Source organism: Phascolarctos cinereus, unplaced genomic scaffold (genome assembly GCF_003287225.1).
Source record: "Phascolarctos cinereus isolate Bilbo 61053 unplaced genomic scaffold, phaCin_HiC Scaffold_4;HRSCAF=312, whole genome shotgun sequence".
In the NCBI taxonomy this organism is placed as follows: Eukaryota; Metazoa; Chordata; class Mammalia; order Diprotodontia; family Phascolarctidae; genus Phascolarctos; species Phascolarctos cinereus.
Window position 1 is genome coordinate 192,832,447 of NW_027555847.1, and position 12,196 is coordinate 192,844,642.

A 12,196-nucleotide genomic window follows, 5' to 3' on the forward strand; every position below is an offset into this window, starting at 1 on the left:
ATATAATTACTTTATATAAATAATTATAATATATATTGGAATGTGATAGAATAAGAAAGTTCCAACAGATAATCATGAGATATTACCTCCAACTGAGGGAATTGAGAGCAACTTAACAGAGAATATATTTGAATTGGGATTTGAAAGCTGAGAAGGCTTTTGCTAGGTATAAATTGGGTTTGAGGATCTTTCAAGCAAATGGAACACATTGAACAAAGAAAAATGACAGTTTTGGAGTGAGCAAGTACCTACTTTGGATATATATGTGTAAGGAAGAAGAAGAAGATAAACCTATTAGCCTGGAGAAGTAGGCTGGGATCAGTTGTTATAGGATATCTATGAAAGAATAAGGAGATTGAACTCTATTTTGTAAGTAATGAGGCTTCATTGGAGGTTTAGAGGCAAGACAGTGAACAATTGTAACTGAATGATAATCTTGAGAATGCATACAAGCTATGGGAAAGTTTACAAATCTAAGAAAGTGTCTATTAAAATAAGGAATTACTAGAGGAAAGGAGAATTAAAGAAAACATAAGGTTAAAAAAAGGAAACAACTTTGAAGGATGTGAAGAATTTTTTATTGCAAATAATAGAAGTATAAACTTAATGGAGTGTAGAATTAGTAATCCATGAAGGATGTGAAAAGGGGAAGATTAACAACAGAAGAAGACAAAAGTAGGCAAATGTGAATTTCTGCATTTTAGAGAAGACAGGAGAACTCCTTAATACTAAAATAAGTACCCTACATAGTTATTCTAGTAATTGTTAAATGAGCCAATGAGCTAAAGACAAAATCAAGCAATCCAGGATCGATAAGAATGTCAGTAGATGGAAAATAAGAAGGATAATGACATTAGGTTCTAAAGGAAGTTAGATGTAATTGTGGGAATGAAAATTTTCAAGTTTAGACTTTTTAGTATCCTCAAGAGCACATGGAAAGAAATTTATCATTGATGAAATACATGGATAGACAAAAAGAAAGATTAATGGTAGACTGATGAATAATAGAGATAGATTTAGTGACATAAATATAGATACTGATGTAGATGAAGGGCTCGATACTGGAATATACATAGCTATAGACAAAAGCATAAATATATAGCTATGGGTATATTGATACATATGTATACATATTTATAAATATAGGTATATAATCTAATAAGATGAAAGCTAGAAATAAATGTTCTTCTGGTCTACTAGATTCATGCTGTAAGATTGATAATGGTAATCCTTTAACTCCTCTGTGGTAATATGTGGTACCAAAAGTATATTCATATGCATTACTCATTTATTGAACAAATATTTATTAAGTACCAAATGTGTTCAGAATACTGTTAGCCTTTAAAATGTTTAAATAAGACACAACCATCTGCCTTCATTGTGTTTGTAAGAAGATACCACTGAGATAATTATGATGCATTGAATTACATGGCAAGTGCATTAGAAATAAGATACAAAATAAAGTGGTGTCTCTGATCTAAGATACAATTAGAGGGAAATTATGGAAGAAATCATGGAGTGGGCAACAATTTTGTTGGACTTCAATGGAAGAGATGAATTCAACATTTAAAAAAGTTATCGTTGGATTCAGCAGATGGCCTCATAAGTCTCTACCAGCTCTAGGTCTAATTGGATCTAATATTGACTATAAATCTTCTTTGTTTTATTATCATAAAGACTTCAGTTTAACAACAGAAGGAGAGAGACCTAAGAAGGTCAGCAGGAAGGGTTAGGTGCACCTGGATGAAAGTAGAACACAGAGCAAGTATTTATCAACTCCACCAGTCCAGTGCAGCTACACAAAAAAATAACTGAAATGTTATACATTTCCAGCAAACATTTGGTTACCTATGGAATATGCACAAACTCTTTGTTTTTGACTATGTTTTAATGGTTAACTTTGCTGGGTTTGGGGTTGGTGAAACTGGATGTGAAAATAAAATCCTGCAGTGGAGTGGAATTCTCATCATTGGGTTTATCTAATAAAGACACTAGTAAAGTTTGTGGGACTTTGGAGATCAAATATAAATGGTGTGAGTATGATCTAACTTTCATAGAAAAATGGAACACTGATAACACTCTGGGAACTGAAATCACAATTGAAGATCAGATTTGCTGAGGTTTGAAGCTGACATTTGACACTACTTTCTCATCAAACACAGGAAAGAAAAGTGATAAAATAAAGTCTGCTTATAAATGGGACTGCATAAACCTTAACTGTGACATTGACTTTGATTTTACTGGACCTGTAATTCATGGGTCAGTCATCTTTGGTTATGAAGAATGGCTTGCTAGCTACCAGATGACCTTCAATAGTGCAAAATCAAAGTTAATAAAGAATAACTTTGTGGTGAGCTACAGGACTGGAGACTTCCAACTGCATACTAAGCAATGTCAACAGTGCAGCAGAATCTGGAGGTTCAATTTATCAGAAAGTTTATGATGATTTTGATACTTCTGTAAATCTAGCTTAGACATCAGGCACCAACTGCACTCATTTTGGCACTGTAGCCAAATACCAGTTGGATTCCACTGCTTCTATTTCTGCAAAAGTCAACACTTCTAGTTTAATTTGTGGGTTATACTCAGACCTTGAAGTTTGGTGAGAAGCTTACGTTGTCTGCCTTGGTGGAGGGGAAGAACATAGAAACTTGGGCTTGCCTTGGAGTTTCAGGCTTAGTACAATCAAAGAAATCTATGGAGAAGGGATAGCTAGCAGAAGATTTGGTCTTAAATATATTCCTATGACCCTCACTTTTTTTTTCCTAAGAGGGATGATCTAAACAGGGGATGATCCAAACAAGAGCTGTATTTTAAATATTTAGATAGTTACTTGTCATTTTCTAGTTAAATTGGTTATCTATCTACTTACCAATGCTGCAGTAGTGCAATCACCTATAAGTTATTTAAATGTATTTAAATGTTAAATGGTGCTACCTACCAATAATTAGATAGACTTTGTGAAAATTATGCAATTTGGGGTAATTTTCTTCTTATGTCCCTTTTAACAAATTTGATATTACCATTGAATGAAATGTATCAATGGATGTTTTGAGATGAGGTACAAACAATGTGTTAATTTGCCATCATTAGAAATACTTTTGGTATCCCAGAATATAACAAATTATGAATAAAACAAATATCCATAAAAAAGAAAGTGTAGAACTTTCCAATGGAGGCTGTGCCAGCAAAATCCTAGTCCCAGCAACCCAGCAGTAGGCCTTGGGAGCTACTGAATCAGCAGTACCTAAAGTAGCTTTTGGAGCTCTCAGCCTATAGATGGTAAGGAGGTCAAACAACTGCTCAGGAGGAGATTACAGGATTTTTTTTTTTGCTGGCACCAGGGATAGGACTCTGTTGTTTTACCCATACTTGGATCTAGGTGTCCAGGGTGAGAAGGAGCACTAACACACTAGACCTTGGCCACAGTAGAGCAGGAACCCTCCTCATAGTTCTATGGCAGAGAAGAGTTCTTGTGGTCACACCCAGACCAGAGCACAGAGTGAGAGAAGACTAAACACTGCTCCTTAGATCATACCATCTTGGAAGAATTGTAAGCTTACAGATTCTGGAAGAATCTCTGAAAACAGTTGCACAAAACTTCTGAAGCTTGAGACATTGCAACCTTCACTCTAGAAGCAGAGGCTACTTTAAAAAAAAAAGAGTAAAAAGCCAAGTAATAGGCTGGGGAAATGAACAAACAATAGAAAAAAAAACTCTGACTATAGAAAATTAATATGGTGAAAAAGAAGATCAAAACACACACTCATAAGACAAATAAAGTCAAAGCTTCTACATCCAAAGCCTCCAAAAAAAAATGAATTGTCTCAGGCCATGGAAGAACTCAAAAAGGATTTTGAAAATCAAGTAATAGAGAGGTATAGGAAAAATCAGGAAGAGAAATGAGAGTGAGGCAAGAAAATCATGAAAATTAACAACTTAGTAAAGAACGTGCAAAAAAAATACTGAAAAAATAACACCTTAAAAAACAGACTAGGGCAAATGGTAAAAAAAAAAAAACCAAAAAAAGAAAGAAAAAGTTCTAAAAGTAAATGAGGAAAAGAATAGCTTAAAAAGTAGAATTGGCCAAATGGAAAAAAAGGTACAAAAATTCACTGAAGGAAAAAAAAACTCCTTAAAAAGTAAAATTGGCCAAATAGAAACGGAGGTCTAAAATAATGAAGAAAATAATTCCTTAAAAATTGCAATGGAGTAAATAGAAACTAATGAGATTATGAGAAATCAAGAAACAATAAAACAAAAGCAATGGAAAAAAAAGAAGACAATTTGAACTATCTCATTAAAAAAAAAAATTTAACCTGGAAAATAGATCCAGGGGAGGTACTTTAAAAATCACTGGACTTCCTGAAAGCCATGATCAAAAAAAGAACCTAGACATCATCTTGTAAGAAATTATCAAGAGAAACTGCCCTGATACTCTAGAAGCAGAGGGTAAAGTATAAATTTGGAAAAATCCATCAATAACCTCCTGAAATATATCCCAAAATGCAAACTACCAGGAATATTGTAGACAAATTCCAGAGTTTCCAGGTCAAGTAGAAAATATTGCAAGCAGCCAGAAGCAACAAATCAAGTACTGTGGGGTTACAGTCGGGATAAGACAAGATTTAGCACTTCCTCATTGGACTGGAGAGCTTAGAATATGATATTCCATAGGGCATAGGACCTAGAATTACAACCAAGAATCACCTACCTAGCAAAACTAAATATAATTCTTCAGGGAAAGAATGAATGTTCAATAAGATAGAGAAATTTCAACATTCCTGATAAAAAGACCAGAACTGAATAGAAAATTTGACTTTCAAAAAGAAGACTCAAGAGAACCATAGTAAGGTGAAGAAGGAAGGGAAATCACAAGGGGCTTGGTAAGACTAAACTGTTTGCATTCCTACATGGAAAGATGACATATGTAACTCATAGGACCTTTCTCATTATTAGAGTAGTTAGAAGGAATATATATATCTATATCTATCTATCTATCTATCTATCTATCTATCTATCTATCTATCTATATCTATATCTATATCTATATCTATATCTATATCTATATCTATCTATCTATCTATCTATCTATCTATCTATAGATAGATAGATAGATAGATAGATAGATAGATAGATAGATAGATATATAGACAGAGGGCACAGGTGTGAGTTGAATATGAAGGGATGATATGTAAAACATAAAATTAAGTGTTGAGAGAGAAATATACTGGGAGAAAGAGAAAAGGAGAGGTAGAATGAAGTAAATTATCTCACATAAGGAAAGGCTTCTACATCAAAGGGGAATGGGAGATGAGTGGGAGTGAGTGAACCTTACTCTCGTCAGAATTAGCTCAAAGAGGGAATAACATACATACTCAATTGGGGATAAAAATCTATGTCTCCCTACAGGAAAGTAGGAAGGGAAGGGAATAAGAGGAAAAGGCAGGTGTTAGAAAGGAGGACAGAATGGTGGAGGCTGTAGTCAGAAGCAAAACACTTTTGAAAAGGGACAGGGTGAAAGGACAGAGAGAATGGAATAAATGGGAGGATAGGATGGAGGCAAATTCAATTAGCAATAGTAACCATGAAAAAATTAAGCAAGTTTCTCTGATAAATAACTCATTTCTTAAATTTGTTGAAAACTGAGTCAAATTTATAAAAATAAGGGACATTCCCCAACTGATGAATGATCAAAGAATATGTCATATGAAAACATAACCCTAATTCACTATTGCTTAGAGAAATGCAAATTCAAACAATTCTGATGTACTACCTCATACCTATCAGATTGTCCAATAGGACAGAAAAGGTAAATGACAAATTTTAAGGGGGGGATGTGGGAAAAATGAGATATAAATGCATTGTTGGCAGAGTTGTGAACTGATTCAACAGTTCTGTAGAGCAATTTGGAACTCTGCCTCAAAGGGCCATAAAACTATAAAACCACTACTAACTCTGTATCCCAAGAAAAGACAAGAAACAAAAAGAAAAAAGGCCTATATGTGCAAAACTATTTACAACAGCTTTTCTGGGGGCAAAGAATTAGAAATTGAGTGGATATCCATCAACTGGATAATGGCTGAACAAGTTGTGATATGTGATTATGATGGAATACTATTGTACTATAATAAATGATGAGCAGGATGGTCTCAGAAAAATCTGTAAAGACTTACATGGTCAGATGTAAAGTGAAATGTACTGTCTAGAAAGTAACAATAATGTTGTAAAATGATCAGCTGTGAATGATTATCTAATCTCAGCAATCCAACGATCCAAGACAAAACTGAAGGACTTACGATGAAAAATGCTATCCATCTCCAGAGAAAGAACTGATAATGTCTGAATACAGATTGAACCAATTTTTTTTAACTTTCTTTATTTTTGAATTTTTTTGTCTCTCTTTTCTTTCACAACATGTCTATTATGGAAATGTTGTGCATGACTGCACATGTATAACCTATATTGAATTGCTTGCCTTCTCAATTTGGCGGGGGGGGGAAGGGAGGGAGAGAATTTGGAAATTAAAAAAAGAATGTTAAATTGTTTTTTACATGTAATTGGAGAAAAATAAAATACCGCATAAAATAAATAAATTTTTTAAAATGTCCTTAATTCAGTACCACCAAAGTGTCCTCTGCAATCGTTTTCTGACCCGTTGTCTAACCCTCTTATCATTTGTGAGCTGAGAGTTCTGGAAGCCTCTGCCACCAACAATACCTTCTTGCTTGCCAGGTGTGTCCTGTATTGGCCTGAGCTCCAAGCTTCCCCCAACCCCCTAGAGACAAACCTGTCTTGCCAACCTTCTAAGTTTCCTTGGGCTGCAAAATTGTTTCACCCCAACCTTTTGTTGGTTTTGCTGCTCCAGAATTGGATTTTAGGTGTTTTAAAAAGTTGTTTGGAAGGTAATTGGCTAATACTCTGGTAAATTTCTGTCTTTACTCCACACTCTTGCCTCCACCCCTCCTTTACCAACTTGTTGATGTTGTTGTAGAATAATAATTTCATTGGCATAAAGAAACTACTCTCAGCAATGCAAATGAGCAACTCTTCTTCAATTTAACTGTACTAGTTCCTTGGCACATTGGAGGGTCAAATAACTTGTCCATGATCACAAAGATACTGTTTCAAAAGCAGGACTTGAGCCCATATCTTTCCTAATTCTATGTCTCCCTAACTATCCACTAATCAACACTGCCTCTCAAGCACCAGCTTTGGTGAAAAAAGAAATATTTATATTAAGTAAAATTGAATCAATATTTAGCTTTTCCTTTTGGCAAATATTTGGTAGTTTGATGATATTTTAATTTTATTCTTCTCCTTTTTCAAAATAGTGTGCCCAGATATGCTTTAAATATGTATTAATTTTTCAAAAGTTAATTAATTATCTATACATACAAGTTCTGATGCAAACAGCACAGGAATTTGATATGATGGTTATGAAGTAAATGATGTGAAAACATCCAGAAGCATCCAGACAAGAATCCCATCCCTTATATTTGATATCTAATGCATATAAATTTATTTTCATTGAATTGTACTAAAAATCATCACTTCAACCATGCCAGAAAATTTATCAGTAATTTAAATGTTCTCCAATATATTATAATAAAATGCGTCTATGTCTTCTGTGAGAGACATTGTGCTTTAATGGAAAATCTAAAACATTTGAAGTTAGAGACTGTGGTTCAAAATCTAGGTCTTTTCACTACCTACATAACCTTCGGTAAATCACTTCCCTGAGCCTCAGTTTCCTCATGTGTAAAATAAATGTATGAATTAAGTGATGGCTAAAGGGTTTTCTGTCTCTAAATATTACAAGCCTTTGATATGTAAAATAGTATAATGAACATTTTACTTAGCCATTTCAGTACATTAAATCATCATACTCAGAGCACATGAAAACTGTATAATTGAACCACATCTTAGTTTCCACTAGATGTGTCTTGCTGAATTAAGAATTGATATTATGCACTCAACTTTTGAAAATCATTAATGTAGGAAATATCCCTTTCAAAAATGCTTCAGAATATTTGGCAAAAGACTAGTCAAAAATGTTGTCCATTATGTTTCCAAATATCCCAAACATAAGTATCCTTTTGACATTTTTTTCTATAAATTGGTGCCAAGAAAAAAAAGTATTTTTTCTCCAAGATGAGCTTGTGCGCTTTCTCTCTCTCTCTCTCTCTCTCTCTCTCTCTCTCTCTCTCTCTCTCTCTCTCTCTCTCTCTCTCTCTCTCCTCTCTCTCTCTCTCTCTTTAATATCTGACAGATTATATAACCTGAAAGGCTTTTTTTTGCTTTTTGTTACTGGGAAGACCAAGGCTAAATTCATTACTTAACCACAGTAACTAACTGATCCCAGAAGCCCAGCACATCTATTTCTCTTTCCATTCTGTTTTTATACTGATTTTATTTTTAATTGGCATGCTTCATATATTTCTTAACTTTGGTGGCTCGGTCCTTATTAATTCATAGACAGAATGTTTTATTTATCTTTGTATTTTACACAATGCCTGCAGTAGTGTCTTGTATGTGGAAAATAATTATTTCTGGAATGAATGAATGTGAATGAAAGAGACAAGACAAATTCAAAACAAAAAATCAATAGGAAGTATTATAATATGGCACACAACACAAAATGGTATCATAGTTTGTGGAAACTCAAATGGTCAAAGATGTTTATTACTAATTAGAACATAGCATGAATAGTAAGAAAATATCTGTTCGTTTCAGTCTTTTCATCTACAAATACACATTATAGTAAAGAACTACAGCAACAGCCACATGTTGGAGTGTGTGGAAAGGAGTTATTAGCACTCTGAAATTTCTCTTTTTCATCAATAACTTAATAATCTTTATATGCTTTAGAAATGATTGAGTGTTGTTGAGGTGTGACATTGAGATGTAGTTCCTGAGTGTGCATGAATACAAAGTAATTCTTTAAATTTGAATGAAATAAAGAAGACAAGGCAGGGGTTGGGCAGCAGCAGAAAGAAAGAAGCAGTGACAGAAAGAGAAACTCACAGACAACAGGGACAGAAGCAGACAGTGAATGACCAAAAAACATACAGAGAAGAAAAGGGAAAAGCAGAAGGGAAAGCAAGGAGAGAGGAGTAAAAATGAAAAGAAGGAAAGGGGAAAGAAAGAGATGAGATAGAAGAGGAGCATGAAATTATAGTTTGGTAAGAGCAAATATAAAATTAGAAGACTTGAGTGTGAGGAGTAATTAACCAAACAGACTATTTTAGGAGTTGATCTGTTCTGGAAACCTAAGAAATGGGTGCAAGTGTGAGGTGTATTCTTGGTGAACCAGTAAGAGTTCTGGCCTGGCATTATAAGTCCATCTTACATTGGACAATACCAGCATTTAGTAACTGTGACAACTAATCCTTGGCAGACATAGATAATTGATTGTCACAAGTCTGAACTCCCGGTTTTCTTCACATGGGACAAAAGGGAACTTAAAAGAATCCAGTGGACCCAGAGTGTGAATGTAATAGTAATCAGTGGTAAGGGGCAGTTTCTCGTGACTGTTTACGATGGATTGGTTATAATACATATGCACAGACTCAATACCAACAGTCTAATCTTCAAAACTGAATTGCATTGGAACAAATTTGTAGATCACTTAATGTAGCTTCCTTTTAATTCAAAACAATGTAGCTTTCTTGTTTCTGAACTGTTAAGTGACTAATTAAGATGGTAACTTTTTTTAATTTGGCATGCAAAATATAGCACATAACCTTTAACTTGATTCCTCAAGTGTTTTGATAGATAACCTCCTTCGATTAAGTGTGCTGTGGAAAAGAAGACTACTCGAGAAGTGGAAAAGTATGGTGACTAACACAGCAAGGACAGGATACTCATGGAATGCATTGCAATTATAAAGCAGCAAGTAACTTCCTGTATTACTAATTTGTATCTCTACATGCTCCATATTCAGACCGCAGGTGTTTGTTACATTTTATCTAGTTCTCACTTCTCTTTGGAAAATATCATAAACCTGGAAAACTTAATTTCCTCAATTTATGATGCTCAACATGGCATTCTTAGAAGTGAAAGGTGATAAGAAAAATAATTTGGTTGAATCACTGCCCTCAACTCTACCCAATATCTTTTTGCCTGAATTATCTTTGGGGGGGGGGGAAGAGCAGGGAAAATGAATATCTTATATCCAAAGAGACTGGCCCAGTTTGGGAATAAATTATATGTTAACAGACATTAAAAATGCATAAAATTTCCTAAATGTATTAAAAAAATTATCTAGATAGATTTTTGGTATGAGTCATCTGGATAATTATGGCAATATAGACCTCACTAAAGAACACTCTAGTGTTAAATGAGGTTTTCATGTTTTCACTAGAGACTTTCTGATAGGATTTTCACTCAAATGTACTTTCTAATTTAGAAATTAAAAAAAAATTTGTGGTGCATGGAGTATATCAGAAAATATGTGTTTAAGTTTTTGAGGTACATGTTCAGATATGTAGTTTGGAATGGTGGAAAGAGAGATGATCCAGAATTCAGGAAGATGACTTCAAGTCTCGTTTCTGATACACACTGGTTTTGTAACCCTAAGTAAGTCATACCTCTTGAGTCTCCAGTTATGGAGAAGGAAATGACAAACTATTCCAGTATCTTTGCCAAGAAAACCCCAAATGGGGTCATGAAGAGCTGAACATGACTGAAAAACAACTGAACTCTGTGTATACTCTCATATGCATATATATAAAAACAAATGTATAAGCATATGTATATGTACATATATATGCACAAACATATATAAAAATACACATGCATGTCTATATATTTAATTCTACATGTGTGTATACACATGCATGCACACATGCATACACACATACAACTGCAGGAGAAATGCATCTGTGGAGGAATTTTCCTTAGTGGATTGCTCTCTATGCCAAAGTGGTGGCTAAGTGTTCCATGTCTAATATAATGCAGTTGGGGGGAGTGATAAGAATATCAGTCCAAGATCTCCCCACTCCTAACAGTGTTAGTTTCTAACTCTTCTAGTTTCTAGGTTATCCTGTCTGGGTAGCCATGATGGTTATGGGTAAGGGTATTAGTTGTTCTCTCCCTTTCAACCCACCTACAAAGGTTAGGGTGTTGAAAGAATTGTTGATAGATTCAGGCTGAGCAAGAAGCCAGAAGAGTGACCAGTTTTTGTCTCTTCGCTTAAAGGCTGGGAAACTGCTGAAGCAAGGCAGATGCAAGATGAATGAGGGGGCTCAGTGTTTGCCAGAAGATGTGATAGTGATAAAGACTGGTATATCAGGGCAGCAGCACCTGAGCAAGTGTGTGGAGCACATTGTTAGGCAGATCCTGGGAGCAAGCAAGCCAAGACATTGGGCCCAGTGGAATACCAACAAGTCAAAATCAATCACAAAGTTTATGCGTAACTGCTTTCCAAAAGCCACTTCTTATGAACTCTCTCCTTGTTGATGGAGATGAAGGCCCTGTCCTGTGAGGGGCAGGAAGAAGTTGAGAGAAATTCATCTGTCATCAGTTCCTTTCTGGACTTTCCAATCAGAAGTTTCCTTTGAGTCCTAATTTGGGAATTTTCAGGGCCAGTCCTTTTTAGGACTCTTCTGAATTCCTTTAGGAAATAGTCAAACTTCAAGTCTTTCTTGATTCTTGAGTTTCTTTGTGTGTAGCTGGCTTTCAGCTTCAAAAGAGAAAACAGAAGAGGCCAATCCCACTTCAAATTAATGAAGAAAAAGACTCTAGGAAGGGATAAGAGTATCTGGAAGTTTCCATTGTGTTCCTATCCCCAGATTTCAACATTACAGATTGCAAGGAGTTTCCCCTTGAGTGAATTCCAGAACCCTCTCTCTAGGTTGAGCTGAGTTACCTCACTCCCAATTGTCTGGTAAATATTCTCTTATTCCACCTTCCCTCTTGAATCAGGAAGCCAGAAGTGCCTAAAGCATCCTAACGCTTAAAGTCCCAAAGTGAATTCTGGCTCTGAAGAGTCCTTAAGGAGGATTCAAAGGAGCTCTTGCTTGTAGAGTCCCAAAAAGAAACTGGGAAGACAACTCAGCAATTCCCCCCAACCCTCAAATAGAACAGGAACTTCATCCCCATCAATAGGGAAAGAGTCCCATATCAATTTACTTTGGGAATGGGATTATATAGGTTTTATTGGGAGAGGCAATGTATACTTATTTAAGTTTAT

The 12,196-nt window shown here is 35.0% G+C and overlaps 1 pseudogene; it reads left to right on the top strand.

Moving 5' to 3' along the window:
* Window positions 1-1,915: 1,915 nt before the first annotated feature.
* On the top strand, window positions 1,916-2,680 carry LOC110196659 (non-selective voltage-gated ion channel VDAC2 pseudogene; annotated as a pseudogene).
* The last annotated feature ends 9,516 nt before the right edge of the window (window positions 2,681-12,196 follow it).